The following is a 21,131-nucleotide window of genomic DNA, read 5'->3' as shown; positions in this document are numbered from 1 at the left end:
GATCCTTGTTCATTCTTCATCATTTATTCTTCATTGATCATTGATCCTTGTTCATTCTACATCGTTCATTCTTCAATTAACATTGATCCTTGTTCATTCTTCATCGTTCATTCTTCATTGATCATTCATCCTTGTGCATTCTTCATCGTTCATTAATCATTGATCATTGATCCTTGTTCATTCTTCATCGTTCATTCGTCATTGACCATTGATCCTTGTTCATTCTTCATCGTTCATTCTTCATTGATCATTGATCCTTGTTCATTCTTCATCGTTCTTTCGTCATTGACCATTAATCCTTGTTCATTCTTCATCTTTCATTCTTCATTGATGATTGATCCTTGTTCATTCTTCATCGTTCATTCTTCATTGATCATTGATCCTTGTTCATTCTTCATCGTTCATTCGTCATTTACCATTGATCCTTGTTCATTCTTCATCATTTATTCTTCATTGATCATTGATCCTTGTTCATTCTTCATCGTTCATTCTTCAATTAACATTGATCCTTGTTCATTCTTCATCGTTCATTCTTCATTGATCATTCATCCTTGTGCATTCTTCATCGTTCATTAATCATTGATCATTGATCCTTGTTCATTCTTCATCGTTCATTCGTCATTGACCATTGATCCTTGTTAATTCTTCATCGTTCATTCTTCATTGATCATTGATCCTTGTTCATTATTCATCGTTCATTCATCATTGACCATTAATCCTTGTTCATTCTTCATCGTTCATTCGTCATTGACCATTGATCCTTGTTCATTCTTCATCATTCATTCTTCATTGATCATTGATCCTTGTTCATTCTTCATCGTTCAATCTTCATTCTTCATTGATCATTGATCCTTGTTCATTCTTCATCGTTCATTCGTCACTGATCATTGATCCTTGTTCATTCTTCATCGTTCTTTCTTCATTGATCATTGATCCTTGTTCATTCTTCATCGTTCATTCTTCATTGATCATTGATCCTTGTTCATTCTTCATCGTTCATTCTTCATTGATCATTGATCCTTGTTCATTCTTCATCGTTCATTCGTCATTGACCATTGATCCTTGTTCATTCTTCATCGTTCATTCTTCATTGATCATTGATCCTTGTTCATTCTTCATCGTTCAATCTTCATTCTTCATTGATCATTGATCCTTGTTCATTCTTCATCGTTCATTCGTCACTGATCATTGATCCTTGTTCATTCTTCATCGTTCTTTCTTCATTGATCATTGATCCTTGTTCATTCTTCATCGTTCATTCTTCATTGATCATTGATCCTTGTTCATTCTTCATCGTTCATTCTTCATTGATCATTGATCCTTGTTCATTTTTCATCGTTCATTCTTTATTAATCATTGATCCTTGTTCATTCTTCATCGTTCTTTCGTCATTGACCATTAATCCTTGTTCATTCTTCATCTTTCATTCTTCATTGATCATTGATCCTTGTTCATTCTTCATCGTTCATTCTTCATTGATCATTGATCCTTGTTCATTCTTCATCGTTCATTCGTCATTGACCATTGATCCTTGTTCATTCTTCATCATTTATTCTTCATTGATCATTGATCCTTGTTCATTCTACATCGTTCATTCTTCAATTAACATTGATCCTTGTTCATTCTTCATCGTTCATTCTTCATTGATCATTCATCCTTGTGCATTCTTCATCGTTCATTAATCATTGATCATTGATCCTTGTTCATTCTTCATCGTTCATTCGTCATTGACCATTGATCCTTGTTCATTCTTCATCGTTCATTCTTCATTGATCATTGATCCTTGTTCATTCTTCATCGTTCAATCTTCATTCTTCATTGATTATTGATCCTTGTTCATTCTTCATCGTTCATTCGTCACTGATCATTGATCCTTGTTCATTCTTCATCGTTCTTTCTTCATTGATCATTGATCCTTGTTCATTCTTCATCGTTCATTCTTCATTGATCATTGATCCTTGTTCATTCTTCATCGTTCATTCTTCATTGATCATTGATCCTTGTTCATTTTTCATCGTTCATTCTTTATTAATCATTGATCCTTGTTCATTCTTCATCGTTCTTTCGTCATTGACCATTAATCCTTGTTCATTCTTCATCTTTCATTCTTCATTGATCATTGATCCTTGTTCATTCTACATCGTTCATTCTTCAATTAACATTGATCCTTGTTCATTCTTCATCGTTCATTCTTCATTGATCATTCATCCTTGTGCATTCTTCATCGTTCATTAATCATTGATCATTGATCATTGTTCATTTTTCATTGTTCATTCTTCATTAATCATTCATCCTTATTCATTCTTCATCGTTCATTCTTCATTGATCATTGATCCTTGTTCATTATTCATCGTTCATTCATCATTGACCATTAATCCTTGTTCATTCTTCATCGTTCATTCTTCATCATCCTTGTTCATTCTTCATCGTTCATTAATCATTGATCATTGATCCTTGTTCATTCTTCATCGTTCATTCGTCATTGACCATTGATCCTTGTTCATTCTTCATCATTCATTCTTCATTGATCATTGATCCTTGTTCATTCATCATCGTTCAATCTTCATTCTTCATTGATCATTGATTCTTGTTCATTCTTCATCGTTCATTCGTCACTGATCATTGATCCTTGTTCATTCTTCATCGTTCTTTCTTCATTGATCATTGATCCTTGTTCATTCTTCATCGTTCATTCTTCATTGATCATTGATCCTTGTTCATTCTTCATCGTTGATTCTTCATTGATCATTGATCCTTGTTCATTTTTCATCGTTCATTCTTTATTAATCATTGATCCTTGTTCATTCTTCATCGTTCTTTCGTCATTGACCATTAATCCTTGTTCATTCTTCATCTTTCATTCTTCATTGATGATTGATCCTTGTTCATTCTTCATCGTTCATTCTTCATTGATCATTGATCCTTGTTCATTCTTCATCGTTCATTCGTCATTTACCATTGATCCTTGTTCATTCTTCATCATTTATTCTTCATTGATCATTGATCCTTGTTCATTCTTCATCGTTCATTCTTCAATTAACATTGATCCTTGTTCATTCTTCATCGTTCATTCTTCATTGATCATTCATCCTTGTGCATTCTTCATCGTTCATTAATCATTGATCATTGATCCTTGTTCATTCTTCATCGTTCATTCGTCATTGACCATTGATCCTTGTTAATTCTTCATCGTTCATTCTTCATTGATCATTGATCCTTGTTCATTCTTCATCGTTCAATCTTCATTCTTCATTGATCATTGATCCTTGTTCATTCTTCATCGTTCATTCGTCACTGATCATTGATCCTTGTTCATTCTTCATCGTTCTTTCTTCATTGATCATTGATCCTTGTTCATTCTTCATCGTTCATTCTTCATTGATCATTGATCCTTGTTCATTCTTCATCGTTCATTCGTCATTGACCATTGATCCTTGTTCATTCTTCATCATTCATTCTTCATTGATCATTGATCCTTGTTCATTCATCATCGTTCAATCTTCATTCTTCATTGATCATTGATCCTTGTTCATTCTTCATCGTTCATTCGTCACTGATCATTGATCCTTGTTCATTCTTCATCGTTCTTTCTTCATTGATCATTGATCCTTGTTCATTCTTCATCGTTCATTCTTATTTGATCATTGATCCTTGTTCATTCTTCATCGTTCATTCTTCATTGATCATTGATCCTTGTTCATTTTTCATCGTTCATTCTTTATTAATCATTGATCCTTGTTCATTCTTCATCGTTCTTTCGTCATTGACCATGAATCCTTGTTCATTCTTCATCTTTCATTCTTCATTGATCATTGATCCTTGTTCATTCTTCATCGTTCATTCTTCATTGATCATTGATCCTTGTTCATTCTTCATCGTTCATTCGTCATTGACCATTGAACCTTGTTCATTCTTCATCATTTATTCTTCATTGATCATTGATCCTTGTTCATTCTTCCTCGTTCATTCTTCAATTAACATTGATCCTTGTTCATTCTTCATCGTTCATTCTTCATTGATCATTCATCCTCGTGCATTCTTCATCGTTCATTAATCATTGATCATTGATCCTTGTTCATTCTTCATCGTTCATTCGTCATTGACCATTGATCCTTGTTAATTCTTCATCGTTCATTCTTCATTGATCATTGATCCTTGTTCATTCTTCATCGTTCAATCTTCATTCTTCATTGATCATTGATCCTTGTTCATTCTTCATCGTTCAATCGTCACTGATCATTGATCCTTGTTCATTCTTCATCGTTCTTTCTTCATTGATCATTGATCCTTGTTCATTCTTCATCGTTCATTCTTCATTGATCATTGATCCTTGTTCATTCTTCATCGTTCATTCTTCATTGATCATTGATCCTTGTTCATTTTTCATCGTTCATTCTTTATTAATCATTGATCCTTGTTCATTCTTCATCGTTCTTTCGTCATTGACCATTAATCCTTGTTCATTCTTCATCTTTCATTCTTCATTGATCATTGATCCTTGTTCATTCTTCATCGTTCATTCTTCATTGATCATTGATCCTTGTTCATTCTTCATCGTTCATTCGTCATTGACCATTGATCCTTGTTCATTCTTCATCATTTATTCTTCATTGATCATTGATCCTTGTTCATTCTTCATCGTTTATTCTTCAATTAACATTGATCCTTGTTCATTCTTCATCGTTCATTCTTCATTGATCATTCATCCTTGTGCATTCTTCATCGTTCATTAATCATTGATCATTGATCCTTGTTCATTTTTCATTGTTCATTCTTCATTAATCATTCATCCTTATTCATTCTTCATCGTTCATTCTTCATTGATCATTGATCCTTGTTCATTATTCATCGTTCATTCATCATTGACCATTAATCCTTGTTCATTCTTCATCGTTCATTCTTCATCATCCTTGTTCATTCTTCATCGTTCATTAATCATTGATCATTGATCCTTGTTCATTCTTCATCGTTCATTCGTCATTGACCATTGATCCTTGTTCATTCTTCATCATTCATTCTTCATTGATCATTGATCCTTGTTCATTCTTCATCGTTCAATCTTCATTCTTCATTGATCATTGATCCTTGTTCATTCTTCATCGTTCATTCGTCACTGATCATTGATCCTTGTTCATTCTTCATCGTTCTTTCTTCATTGATCATTGATCCTTGTTCATTCTTCATCGTTCATTCTTCATTGATCATTGATCCTTGTTCATTCTTCATCGTTCATTCTTCATTGATCATTGATCCTTGTTCATTTTTCATCGTTCATTCTTTATTAATCATTGATCCTTGTTCATTCTTCATCGTTCTTTCGTCATTGACCATTAATCCTTGTTCATTCTTCATCTTTCATTCTTCATTGATCATTGATCCTTGTTCATTCTTCATCGTTCATTCTTCATTGATCATTGATCCTTGTTCATTCTTCATCGTTCATTCGTCATTGACCATTGATCCTTGTTCATTCTTCATCATTTATTCTTCATTGATCATTGATCCTTGTTCATTCTTCATCGTTCATTCTTCAATTAACATTGATCCTTGTTCATTCTTCATCGTTCATTCTTCATTGATCATTCATCCTTGTGCATTCTTCATCGTTCATTAATCATTGATCATTGATCCTTGTTCATTTTTCATTGTTCATTCTTCATTAATCATTCATCCTTATTCATTCTTCATCGTTCATTCTTCATTGATCATTGATCCTTGTTCATTATTCATCGTTCATTCATCATTGACCATTAATCCTTGTTCATTCTTCATCGTTCATTCTTCATCATCCTTGTTCATTCTTCATCGTTCATTAATCATTGATCATTGATCCTTGTTCATTCTTCATCGTTCATTCGTCATTGACCATTGATCCTTGTTCATTCTTCATCATTCATTCTTCATTGATCATTGATCCTTGTTCATTCATCATCGTTCAATCTTCATTCTTCATTGATCATTGATCCTTGTTCATTCTTCATCGTTCATTCGTCACTGATCATTGATCCTTGTTCATTCTTCATCGTTCTTTCTTCATTGATCATTGATCCTTGTTCATTCTTCATCGTTCATTCTTCATTGATCATTGATCCTTGTTCATTCTTCATCGTTCATTCTTCATTGATCATTGATCCTTGTTCATTTTTCATCGTTCATTCTTTATTAATCATTGATCCTTGTTCATTCTTCATCGTTCTTTCGTCATTGACCATTAATCCTTGTTCATTCTTCATCTTTCATTCTTCATTGATCATTGATCCTTGTTCATTCTTCATCGTTCATTCTTCATTGATCATTGATCCTTGTTCATTCTTCATCGTTCATTCGTCATTGACCATTGAACCTTGTTCATTCTTCATCATTTATTCTTCATTGATCATTGATCCTTGTTCATTCTTCCTCGTTCATTCTTCAATTAACATTGATCCTTGTTCATTCTTCATCGTTCATTCTTCATTGATCATTCATCCTCGTGCATTCTTCATCGTTCATTAATCATTGATCATTGATCCTTGTTCATTCTTCATCGTTCATTCGTCATTGACCATTGATCCTTGTTAATTCTTCATCGTTCATTCTTCATTGATCATTGATCCTTGTTCATTCTTCATCGTTCAATCTTCATTCTTCATTGATCATTGATCCTTGTTCATTCTTCATCGTTCAATCGTCACTGATCATTGATCCTTGTTCATTCTTCATCGTTCTTTCTTCATTGATCATTGATCCTTGTTCATTCTTCATCGTTCATTCTTCATTGATCATTGATCCTTGTTCATTCTTCATCGTTCATTCTTCATTGATCATTGATCCTTGTTCATTTTTCATCGTTCATTCTTTATTAATCATTGATCCTTGTTCATTCTTCATCGTTCTTTCGTCATTGACCATTAATCCTTGTTCATTCTTCATCTTTCATTCTTCATTGATCATTGATCCTTGTTCATTCTTCATCGTTCATTCTTCATTGATCATTGATCCTTGTTCATTCTTCATCGTTCATTCGTCATTGACCATTGATCCTTGTTCATTCTTCATCATTTATTCTTCATTGATCATTGATCCTTGTTCATTCTTCATCGTTTATTCTTCAATTAACATTGATCCTTGTTCATTCTTCATCGTTCATTCTTCATTGATCATTCATCCTTGTGCATTCTTCATCGTTCATTAATCATTGATCATTGATCCTTGTTCATTTTTCATTGTTCATTCTTCATTAATCATTCATCCTTATTCATTCTTCATCGTTCATTCTTCATTGATCATTGATCCTTGTTCATTATTCATCGTTCATTCATCATTGACCATTAATCCTTGTTCATTCTTCATCGTTCATTCTTCATCATCCTTGTTCATTCTTCATCGTTCATTAATCATTGATCATTGATCCTTGTTCATTCTTCATCGTTCATTCGTCATTGACCATTGATCCTTGTTCATTCTTCATCATTCATTCTTCATTGATCATTGATCCTTGTTCATTCTTCATCGTTCAATCTTCATTCTTCATTGATCATTGATCCTTGTTCATTCTTCATCGTTCATTCGTCACTGATCATTGATCCTTGTTCATTCTTCATCGTTCTTTCTTCATTGATCATTGATCCTTGTTCATTCTTCATCGTTCATTCTTCATTGATCATTGATCCTTTTTCATTCTTCATCGTTCATTCTTTATTGATCATTGATCCTTGTTCATTCTTCATCGTTCATTCGTCACTGATCATTGATCCTTGTTCATTCTTCATCGTTCTTTCTTCATTGATCATTGATCCTTGTTCATTCTTCATCGTTCATTCTTCATTGATCATTGATCCTTGTTCATTCTTCATCGTTCATTCTTCATTGATCATTGATCCTTGTTCATTTTTCATCGTTCATTCTTTATTAATCATTGATCCTTGTTCATTCTTCATCGTTCTTTCGTCATTGACCATTAATCCTTGTTCATTCTTCATCTTTCATTCTTCATTGATCATTGATCCTTGTTCATTCTACATCGTTCATTCTTCAATTAACATTGATCCTTGTTCATTCTTCATCGTTCATTCTTCATTGATCATTCATCCTTGTGCATTCTTCATCGTTCATTAATCATTGATCATTGATCATTGTTCATTTTTCATTGTTCATTCTTCATTAATCATTCATCCTTATTCATTCTTCATCGTTCATTCTTCATTGATCATTGATCCTTGTTCATTATTCATCGTTCATTCATCATTGACCATTAATCCTTGTTCATTCTTCATCGTTCATTCTTCATCATCCTTGTTCATTCTTCATCGTTCATTAATCATTGATCATTGATCCTTGTTCATTCTTCATCGTTCATTCATCATTGACCATTGATCCTTGTTCATTCTTCATCATTCATTCTTCATTGATCATTGATCCTTGTTCATTCATCATCGTTCAATCTTCATTCTTCATTGATCATTGATCCTTGTTCATTCTTCATCGTTCATTCGTCACTGATCATTGATCCTTGTTCATTCTTCATCGTTCTTTCTTCATTGATCATTGATCCTTGTTCATTCTTCATCGTTCATTCTTCATTGATCATTGATCCTTGTTCATTCTTCATCGTTGATTCTTCATTGATCATTGATCCTTGTTCATTTTTCATCGTTCATTCTTTATTAATCATTGATCCTTGTTCATTCTTCATCGTTCTTTCGTCATTGACCATTAATCCTTGTTCATTCTTCATCTTTCATTCTTCATTGATGATTGATCCTTGTTCATTCTTCATCGTTCATTCTTCATTGATCATTGATCCTTGTTCATTCTTCATCGTTCATTCGTCATTTACCATTGATCCTTGTTCATTCTTCATCATTTATTCTTCATTGATCATTGATCCTTGTTCATTCTTCATCGTTCATTCTTCAATTAACATTGATCCTTGTTCATTCTTCATCGTTCATTCTTCATTGATCATTCATCCTTGTGCATTCTTCATCGTTCATTAATCATTGATCATTGATCCTTGTTCATTCTTCATCGTTCATTCGTCATTGACCATTGATCCTTGTTAATTCTTCATCGTTCATTCTTCATTGATCATTGATCCTTGTTCATTATTCATCGTTCATTCATCATTGACCATTAATCCTTGTTCATTCTTCATCGTTCATTCGTCATTGACCATTGATCCTTGTTCATTCTTCATCATTCATTCTTCATTGATCATTGATCCTTGTTCATTCTTCATCGTTCAATCTTCATTCTTCATTGATCATTGATCCTTGTTCATTCTTCATCGTTCATTCGTCACTGATCATTGATCCTTGTTCATTCTTCATCGTTCTTTCTTCATTGATCATTGATCCTTGTTCATTCTTCATCGTTCATTCTTCATTGATCATTGATCCTTGTTCATTCTTCATCGTTCATTCTTCATTGATCATTGATCCTTGTTCATTCTTCATCGTTCATTCGTCATTGACCATTGATCCTTGTTCATTCTTCATCGTTCATTCTTCATTGATCATTGATCCTTGTTCATTCTTCATCGTTCAATCTTCATTCTTCATTGATCATTGATCCTTGTTCATTCTTCATCGTTCATTCGTCACTGATCATTGATCCTTGTTCATTCTTCATCGTTCTTTCTTCATTGATCATTGATCCTTGTTCATTCTTCATCGTTCATTCTTCATTGATCATTGATCCTTGTTCATTCTTCATCGTTCATTCGTCATTGACCATTGATCCTTGTTCATTCTTCATCATTCATTCTTCATTGATCATTGATCCTTGTTCATTCATCATCGTTCAATCTTCATTCTTCATTGATCATTGATCCTTGTTCATTCTTCATCGTTCATTCGTCACTGATCATTGATCCTTGTTCATTCTTCATCGTTCTTTCTTCATTGATCATTGATCCTTGTTCATTCTTCATCGTTGATTCTTCATTGATCATTGATCCTTGTTCATTTTTCATCGTTCATTCTTTATTAATCATTGATCCTTGTTCATTCTTCATCGTTCTTTCGTCATTGACCATTAATCCTTGTTCATTCTTCATCTTTCATTCTTCATTGATGATTGATCCTTGTTCATTCTTCATCGTTCATTCTTCATTGATCATTGATCCTTGTTCATTCTTCATCGTTCATTCGTCATTTACCATTGATCCTTGTTCATTCTTCATCATTTATTCTTCATTGATCATTGATCCTTGTTCATTCTTCATCGTTCATTCTTCAATTAACATTGATCCTTGTTCATTCTTCATCGTTCATTCTTCATTGATCATTCATCCTTGTGCATTCTTCATCGTTCATTAATCATTGATCATTGATCCTTGTTCATTCTTCATCGTTCATTCGTCATTGACCATTGATCCTTGTTAATTCTTCATCGTTCATTCTTCATTGATCATTGATCCTTGTTCATTCTTCATCGTTCAATCTTCATTCTTCATTGATCATTGATCCTTGTTCATTCTTCATCGTTCATTCGTCACTGATCATTGATCCTTGTTCATTCTTCATCGTTCTTTCTTCATTGATCATTGATCCTTGTTCATTCTTCATCGTTCATTCTTCATTGATCATTGATCCTTGTTCATTCTTCATCGTTCATTCTTCATTGATCATTGATCCTTGTTCATTTTTCATCGTTCATTCTTTATTAATCATTGATCCTTGTTCATTCTTCATCGTTCTTTCGTCATTGACCATTAATCCTTGTTCATTCTTCATCTTTCATTCTTCATTGATCATTGATCCTTTTTCATTCTTCATCGTTCATTCTTCATTGATCATTGATCCTTGTTCATTCTTCATCGTTCATTCGTCATTGACCATTGATCCTTGTTCATTCTTCATCATTTATTCTTCATTGATCATTGATCCTTGTTCATTCTTCATCGTTCATTCTTCAATTAACATTGATCCTTGTTCATTCTTCATCGTTCATTCTTCATTGATCATTCATCCTTGTGCATTCTTCATCGTTCATTAATCATTGATCATTGATCCTTGTTCATTTTTCATTGTTCATTCTTCATTAATCATTCATCCTTATTCATTCTTCATCGTTCATTCTTCATTGATCATTGATCCTTGTTCATTATTCATCGTTCATTCATCATTGACCATTAATCCTTGTTCATTCTTCATCGTTCATTCTTCATCATCCTTGTTCATTCTTCATCGTTCATTAATCATTGATCATTGATCCTTGTTCATTCTTCATCGTTCATTCGTCATTGACCATTGATCCTTGTTCATTCTTCATCATTCATTCTTCATTGATCATTGATCCTTGTTCATTCATCATCGTTCAATCTTCATTCTTCATTGATCATTGATCCTTGTTCATTCTTCATCGTTCATTCGTCACTGATCATTGATCCTTGTTCATTCTTCATCGTTCTTTCTTCATTGATCATTGATCCTTGTTCATTCTTCATCGTTCATTCTTCATTGATCATTGATCCTTGTTCATTCTTCATCGTTCATTCTTCATTGATCATTGATCCTTGTTCATTTTTCATCGTTCATTCTTTATTAATCATTGATCCTTGTTCATTCTTCATCGTTCTTTCGTCATTGACCATTAATCCTTGTTCATTCTTCATCTTTCATTCTTCATTGATCATTGATCCTTGTTCATTCTTCATCGTTCATTCTTCATTGATCATTGATCCTTGTTCATTCTTCATCGTTCATTCGTCATTGACCATTGAACCTTGTTCATTCTTCATCATTTATTCTTCATTGATCATTGATCCTTGTTCATTCTTCCTCGTTCATTCTTCAATTAACATTGATCCTTGTTCATTCTTCATCGTTCATTCTTCATTGATCATTCATCCTCGTGCATTCTTCATCGTTCATTAATCATTGATCATTGATCCTTGTTCATTCTTCATCGTTCATTCGTCATTGACCATTGATCCTTGTTAATTCTTCATCGTTCATTCTTCATTGATCATTGATCCTTGTTCATTCTTCATCGTTCAATCTTCATTCTTCATTGATCATTGATCCTTGTTCATTCTTCATCGTTCAATCGTCACTGATCATTGATCCTTGTTCATTCTTCATCGTTCTTTCTTCATTGATCATTGATCCTTGTTCATTCTTCATCGTTCGTTCTTCATTGATCATTGATCCTTGTTCATTCTTCATCGTTCATTCTTCATTGATCATTGATCCTTGTTCATTTTTCATCGTTCATTCTTTATTAATCATTGATCCTTGTTCATTCTTCATCGTTCTTTCGTCATTGACCATTAATCCTTGTTCATTCTTCATCTTTCATTCTTCATTGATCATTGATCCTTGTTCATTCTTCATCGTTCATTCTTCATTGATCATTGATCCTTGTTCATTCTTCATCGTTCATTCGTCATTGACCATTGATCCTTGTTCATTCTTCATCATTTATTCTTCATTGATCATTGATCCTTGTTCATTCTTCATCGTTTATTCTTCAATTAACATTGATCCTTGTTCATTCTTCATCGTTCATTCTTCATTGATCATTCATCCTTGTGCATTCTTCATCGTTCATTAATCATTGATCATTGATCCTTGTTCATTTTTCATTGTTCATTCTTCATTAATCATTCATCCTTATTCATTCTTCATCGTTCATTCTTCATTGATCATTGATCCTTGTTCATTATTCATCGTTCATTCATCATTGACCATTAATCCTTGTTCATTCTTCATCGTTCATTCTTCATCATCCTTGTTCATTCTTCATCGTTCATTAATCATTGATCATTGATCCTTGTTCATTCTTCATCGTTCATTCGTCATTGACCATTGATCCTTGTTCATTCTTCATCATTCATTCTTCATTGATCATTGATCCTTGTTCATTCTTCATCGTTCAATCTTCATTCTTCATTGATCATTGATCCTTGTTCATTCTTCATCGTTCATTCGTCACTGATCATTGATCCTTGTTCATTCTTCATCGTTCTTTCTTCATTGATCATTGATCCTTGTTCATTCTTCATCGTTCATTCTTCATTGATCATTGATCCTTTTTCATTCTTCATCGTTCATTCTTTATTGATCATTGATCCTTGTTCATTCTTCATCGTTCATTCGTCACTGATCATTGATCCTTGTTCATTCTTCATCGTTCTTTCTTCATTGATCATTGATCCTTGTTCATTCTTCATCGTTCATTCTTCATTGATCATTGATCCTTGTTCATTCTTCATCGTTCATTCTTCATTGATCATTGATCCTTGTTCATTTTTCATCGTTCATTCTTTATTAATCATTGATCCTTGTTCATTCTTCATCGTTCTTTCGTCATTGACCATTAATCCTTGTTCATTCTTCATCTTTCATTCTTCATTGATCATTGATCCTTGTTCATTCTACATCGTTCATTCTTCAATTAACATTGATCCTTGTTCATTCTTCATCGTTCATTCTTCATTGATCATTCATCCTTGTGCATTCTTCATCGTTCATTAATCATTGATCATTGATCATTGTTCATTTTTCATTGTTCATTCTTCATTAATCATTCATCCTTATTCATTCTTCATCGTTCATTCTTCATTGATCATTGATCCTTGTTCATTATTCATCGTTCATTCATCATTGACCATTAATCCTTGTTCATTCTTCATCGTTCATTCTTCATCATCCTTGTTCATTCTTCATCGTTCATTAATCATTGATCATTGATCCTTGTTCATTCTTCATCGTTCATTCATCATTGACCATTGATCCTTGTTCATTCTTCATCATTCATTCTTCATTGATCATTGATCCTTGTTCATTCATCATCGTTCAATCTTCATTCTTCATTGATCATTGATCCTTGTTCATTCTTCATCGTTCATTCGTCACTGATCATTGATCCTTGTTCATTCTTCATCGTTCTTTCTTCATTGATCATTGATCCTTGTTCATTCTTCATCGTTCATTCTTCATTGATCATTGATCCTTGTTCATTCTTCATCGTTGATTCTTCATTGATCATTGATCCTTGTTCATTTTTCATCGTTCATTCTTTATTAATCATTGATCCTTGTTCATTCTTCATCGTTCTTTCGTCATTGACCATTAATCCTTGTTCATTCTTCATCTTTCATTCTTCATTGATGATTGATCCTTGTTCATTCTTCATCGTTCATTCTTCATTGATCATTGATCCTTGTTCATTCTTCATCGTTCATTCGTCATTTACCATTGATCCTTGTTCATTCTTCATCATTTATTCTTCATTGATCATTGATCCTTGTTCATTCTTCATCGTTCATTCTTCAATTAACATTGATCCTTGTTCATTCTTCATCGTTCATTCTTCATTGATCATTCATCCTTGTGCATTCTTCATCGTTCATTAATCATTGATCATTGATCCTTGTTCATTCTTCATCGTTCATTCGTCATTGACCATTGATCCTTGTTAATTCTTCATCGTTCATTCTTCATTGATCATTGATCCTTGTTCATTATTCATCGTTCATTCATCATTGACCATTAATCCTTGTTCATTCTTCATCGTTCATTCGTCATTGACCATTGATCCTTGTTCATTCTTCATCATTCATTCTTCATTGATCATTGATCCTTGTTCATTCTTCATCGTTCAATCTTCATTCTTCATTGATCATTGATCCTTGTTCATTCTTCATCGTTCATTCGTCACTGATCATTGATCCTTGTTCATTCTTCATCGTTCTTTCTTCATTGATCATTGATCCTTGTTCATTCTTCATCGTTCATTCTTCATTGATCATTGATCCTTGTTCATTCTTCATCGTTCATTCTTCATTGATCATTGATCCTTGTTCATTCTTCATCGTTCATTCGTCATTGACCATTGATCCTTGTTCATTCTTCATCGTTCATTCTTCATTGATCATTGATCCTTGTTCATTCTTCATCGTTCAATCTTCATTCTTCATTGATCATTGATCCTTGTTCATTCTTCATCGTTCATTCGTCACTGATCATTGATCCTTGTTCATTCTTCATCGTTCTTTCTTCATTGATCATTGATCCTTGTTCATTCTTCATCGTTCATTCTTCATTGATCATTGATCCTTGTTCATTCTTCATCGTTCATTCGTCATTGACCATTGATCCTTGTTCATTCTTCATCATTCATTCTTCATTGATCATTGATCCTTGTTCATTCATCATCGTTCAATCTTCATTCTTCATTGATCATTGATCCTTGTTCATTCTTCATCGTTCATTCGTCACTGATCATTGATCCTTGTTCATTCTTCATCGTTCTTTCTTCATTGATCATTGATCCTTGTTCATTCTTCATCGTTGATTCTTCATTGATCATTGATCCTTGTTCATTTTTCATCGTTCATTCTTTATTAATCATTGATCCTTGTTCATTCTTCATCGTTCTTTCGTCATTGACCATTAATCCTTGTTCATTCTTCATCTTTCATTCTTCATTGATGATTGATCCTTGTTCATTCTTCATCGTTCATTCTTCATTGATCATTGATCCTTGTTCATTCTTCATCGTTCATTCGTCATTTACCATTGATCCTTGTTCATTCTTCATCATTTATTCTTCATTGATCATTGATCCTTGTTCATTCTTCATCGTTCATTCTTCAATTAACATTGATCCTTGTTCATTCTTCATCGTTCATTCTTCATTGATCATTCATCCTTGTGCATTCTTCATCGTTCATTAATCATTGATCATTGATCCTTGTTCATTCTTCATCGTTCATTCGTCATTGACCATTGATCCTTGTTAATTCTTCATCGTTCATTCTTCATTGATCATTGATCCTTGTTCATTCTTCATCGTTCAATCTTCATTCTTCATTGATCATTGATCCTTGTTCATTCTTCATCGTTCATTCGTCACTGATCATTGATCCTTGTTCATTCTTCATCGTTCTTTCTTCATTGATCATTGATCCTTGTTCATTCTTCATCGTTCATTCTTCATTGATCATTGATCCTTGTTCATTCTTCATCGTTCATTCTTCATTGATCATTGATCCTTGTTCATTTTTCATCGTTCATTCTTTATTAATCATTGATCCTTGTTCATTCTTCATCGTTCTTTCGTCATTGACCATTAATCCTTGTTCATTCTTCATCTTTCATTCTTCATTGATCATTGATCCTTTTTCATTCTTCATCGTTCATTCTTCATTGATCATTGATCCTTGTTCATTCTTCATCGTTCATTCGTCATTGACCATTGATCCTTGTTCATTCTTCATCATTTATTCTTCATTGATCATTGATCCTTGTTCATTCTTCATCGTTCATTCTTCAATTAACATTGATCCTTGTTCATTCTTCATCGTTCATTCTTCATTGATCATTCATCCTTGTGCATTCTTCATCGTTCATTAATCATTGATCATTGATCCTTGTTCATTTTTCATTGTTCATTCTTCATTAATCATTCATCCTTATTCATTCTTCATCGTTCATTCTTCATTGATCATTGATCCTTGTTCATTATTCATCGTTCATTCATCATTGACCATTAATCCTTGTTCATTCTTCATCGTTCATTCTTCATCATCCTTGTTCATTCTTCATCGTTCATTAATCATTGATCATTGATCCTTGTTCATTCTTCATCGTTCATTCGTCATTGACCATTGATCCTTGTTCATTCTTCATCATTCATTCTTCATTGATCATTGATCCTTGTTCATTCATCATCGTTCAATCTTCATTCTTCATTGATCATTGATCCTTGTTCATTCTTCATCGTTCATTCGTCACTGATCATTTATCCTTGTTCATTCTTCATCGTTCTTTCTTCATTGATCATTGATCCTTGTTCATTCTTCATCGTTCATTCTTCATTGATCATTGATCCTTGTTCATTCTTCATCGTTCATTCTTCATTGATCATTGATCCTTGTTCATTTTTCATCGTTCATTCTTTATTAATCATTGATCCTTGTTCATTCTTCATCGTTCTTTCGTCATTGACCATTAATCCTTGTTCATTCTTCATCTTTCATTCTTCATTGATCATTGATCCTTGTTCATTCTTCATCGTTCATTCTTCATTGATCATTGATCCTTGTTCATTCTTCATCGTTCATTCGTCATTGACCATTGAACCTTGTTCATTCTTCATCATTTATTCTTCATTGATCATTGATCCTTGTTCATTCTTCCTCGTTCATTCTTCAATTAACATTGATCCTTGTTCATTCTTCATCGTTCATTCTTCATTGATCATTCATCCTCGTGCATTCTTCATCGTTCATTAATCATTGATCATTGATCCTTGTTCATTCTTCATCGTTCATTCGTCATTGACCATTGATCCTTGTTAATTCTTCATCGTTCATTCTTCATTGATCATTGATCCTTGTTCATTCTTCATCGTTCAATCTTCATTCTTCATTGATCATTGATCCTTGTTCATTCTTCATCGTTCAATCGTCACTGATCATTGATCCTTGTTCATTCTTCATCGTTCTTTCTTCATTGATCATTGATCCTTGTTCATTCTTCATCGTTCATTCTTCATTGATCATTGATCCTTGTTCATTCTTCATCGTTCATTCTTCATTGATCATTGATCCTTGTTCATTTTTCATCGTTCATTCTTTATTAATCATTGATCCTTGTTCATTCTTCATCGTTCTTTCGTCATTGACCATTAATCCTTGTTCATTCTTCATCTTTCATTCTTCATTGATCATTGATCCTTGTTCATTCTTCATCGTTCATTCTTCATTGATCATTGATCCTTGTTCATTCTTCATCGTTCATTCGTCATTGACCATTGATCCTTGTTCATTCTTCATCATTTATTCTTCATTGATCATTGATCCTTGTTCATTCTTCATCGTTTATTCTTCAATTAACATTGATCCTTGTTCATTCTTCATCGTTCATTCTTCATTGATCATTCATCCTTGTGCATTCTTCATCGTTCATTAATCATTGATCATTGATCCTTGTTCATTTTTCATTGTTCATTCTTCATTAATCATTCATCCTTATTCATTCTTCATCGTTCATTCTTCATTGATCATTGATCCTTGTTCATTATTCATCGTTCATTCATCATTGACCATTAATCCTTGTTCATTCTTCATCGTTCATTCTTCATCATCCTTGTTCATTCTTCATCGTTCATTAATCATTGATCATTGATCCTTGTTCATTCTTCATCGTTCATTCGTCATTGACCATTGATCCTTGTTCATTCTTCATCATTCATTCTTCATTGATCATTGATCCTTGTTCATTCATCATCGTTCAATCTTCATTCTTCATTGATCATTGATCCTTGTTCATTCTTCATCGTTCATTCGTCACTGATCATTTATCCTTGTTCATTCTTCATCGTTCTTTCTTCATTGATCATTGATCCTTGTTCATTCTTCATCGTTCATTCTTCATTGATCATTGATCCTTGTTCATTCTTCATCGTTCATTCTTCATTGATCATTGATCCTTGTTCATTTTTCATCGTTCATTCTTTATTAATCATTGATCCTTGTTCATTCTTCATCGTTCTTTCGTCATTGACCATTAATCCTTGTTCATTCTTCATCTTTCATTCTTCATTGATCATTGATCCTTGTTCATTCTTCATCGTTCATTCTTCATTGATCATTGATCCTTGTTCATTCTTCATCGTTCATTCGTCATTGACCATTGAACCTTGTTCATTCTTCATCATTTATTCTTCATTGATCATTGATCCTTGTTCATTCTTCCTCGTTCATTCTTCAATTAACATTGATCCTTGTTCATTCTTCATCGTTCATTCTTCATTGATCATTCATCCTCGTGCATTCTTCATCGTTCATTAATCATTGATCATTGATCCTTGTTCATTCTTCATCGTTCATTCGTCATTGACCATTGATCCTTGTTAATTCTTCATCGTTCATTCTTCATTGATCATTGATCCTTGTTCATTCTTCATCGTTCAATCTTCATTCTTCATTGATCATTGATCCTTGTTCATTCTTCATCGTTCAATCGTCACTGATCATTGATCCTTGTTCATTCTTCATCGTTCTTTCTTCATTGATCATTGATCCTTGTTCATTCTTCATCGTTCATTCTTCATTGATCATTGATCCTTGTTCATTCTTCATCGTTCATTCTTCATTGATCATTGATCCTTGTTCATTTTTCATCGTTCATTCTTTATTAATCATTGATCCTTGTTCATTCTTCATCGTTCTTTCGTCATTGACCATTAATCCTTGTTCATTCTTCATCTTTCATTCTTCATTGATCATTGATCCTTGTTCATTCTTCATCGTTCATTCTTCATTGATCATTGATCCTTGTTCATTCTTCATCGTTCATTCGTCATTGACCATTGATCCTTGTTCGTTCTTCATCATTTATTCTTCATTGATCATTGATCCTTGTTCATTCTTCATCGTTTATTCTTCAATTAACATTGATCCTTGTTCATTCTTCATCGTTCATTCTTCATTGATCATTCATCCTTGTGCATTCTTCATCGTTCATTAATCATTGATCATTGATCCTTGTTCATTTTTCATTGTTCATTCTTCATTAATCATTCATCCTTATTCATTCTTCATCGTTCATTCTTCATTGATCATTGATCCTTGTTCATTATTCATCGTTCATTCATCATTGACCATTAATCCTTGTTCATTCTTCATCGTTCATTCTTCATCATCCTTGTTCATTCTTCATCGTTCATTAATCATTGATCATTGATCCTTGTTCATTCTTCATCGTTCATTCGTCATTGACCATTGATCCTTGTTCATTCTTCATCATTCATTCTTCATTGATCATTGATCCTTGTTCATTCTTCATCGTTCAATCTTCATTCTTCATTGATCATTGATCCTTGTTCATTCTTCATCGTTCATTCGTCACTGATCATTGATCCTTGTTCATTCTTCATCGTTCTTTCTTCATTGATCATTGATCCTTGTTCATTCTTCATCGTTCATTCTTCATTGATCATTGATCCTTTTTCATTCTTCATCGTTCATTCTTTATTGATCATTGATCCTTGTTCATTCTTCATCGTTAATTCTTCATTGATCATTGATCCTTGTTCATTCTTCATCGTTCATTCGTCATTGACCATTAATCCTTGTTCATTCTTCATCGTTCAATCTTCATTGATCATTGATCCTTATTCATTCTTCATCGTTCAATCTTCATTGATCATTGATCCTTATTCATTCTTCATCGTTCATTCTTCATTGATCATTGATCCTTGTTCATTCTTCATCGTTCATTCTTAATTGATCATTGATCGTTGTTCATTCATCATCGTTCATTGTTCATTGATCATTGATACTAGTTCATTCTTCATCGTTCATTCGTCATTGATCATAGATCCTTGTTCATGCTTCATCGTTCATTCTTCATTGATCATTCATCCCTGTTCATTCTTCATCGTTCATTCTTCATTGACCATTGATCCTTGTTCATTCTTCATCATTCATTCTTCATTGATCATTGATCCTTGTTCATTCATCATCGTTCAATCTTCATTCTTCATTGATCATTGATCCTTGTTCATTCTTCATCGTTCATTCGTCACTGATCATTGATCCTTGTTCATTCTTCATCGTTCTTTCTTCATTGATCATTGATCCTTGTTCATTCTTCATCGTTCATTCTTCATTGATCATTGATCCTTGTTCATTCTTCATCGTTCATTCTTCATTGATCATTGATCCTTGTTCATTTTTCATCGTTCATTCTTTATTAATCATTGATCCTTGTTCATTCTTCATCGTTCTTTCGTCATTGACCATTAATCCTTGTTCATTCTTCATCTTTCATTCTTCATTGATCATTGATCCTTGTTCATTCTTCATCGTTCATTCTTCATTGATCATTGATCCTTGTTCATTCTTCATCGTTCATTCGTCATTGACCATTGAACCTTGTTCATTCTTCATCATTTATTCTTCATTGATCATTGATCCTTGTTCATTCTTCCTCGTTCATTCTTCAATTAACATTGATCCTTGTTCATTCTTCATCGTTCATTCTTCATTGATCATTCATCCTCGTGCATTCTTCATCGTTCATTAATCATTGATCATTGATCCTTGTTCATTCTTCATCGTTCATTCGTCATTGACCATTGATCCTTGTTAATTCTTCATCGTTCATTCTTCATTGATCATTGATCCTTGT

This window comes from Amaranthus tricolor, chromosome 17, assembly GCF_026212465.1.
Source record: "Amaranthus tricolor cultivar Red isolate AtriRed21 chromosome 17, ASM2621246v1, whole genome shotgun sequence".
NCBI classification, from domain to species: domain Eukaryota; kingdom Viridiplantae; phylum Streptophyta; class Magnoliopsida; order Caryophyllales; family Amaranthaceae; genus Amaranthus; species Amaranthus tricolor.
The sequence above is the reverse complement of the archived record's forward strand: the minus strand, read 5'-3'. Positions refer to the sequence as shown.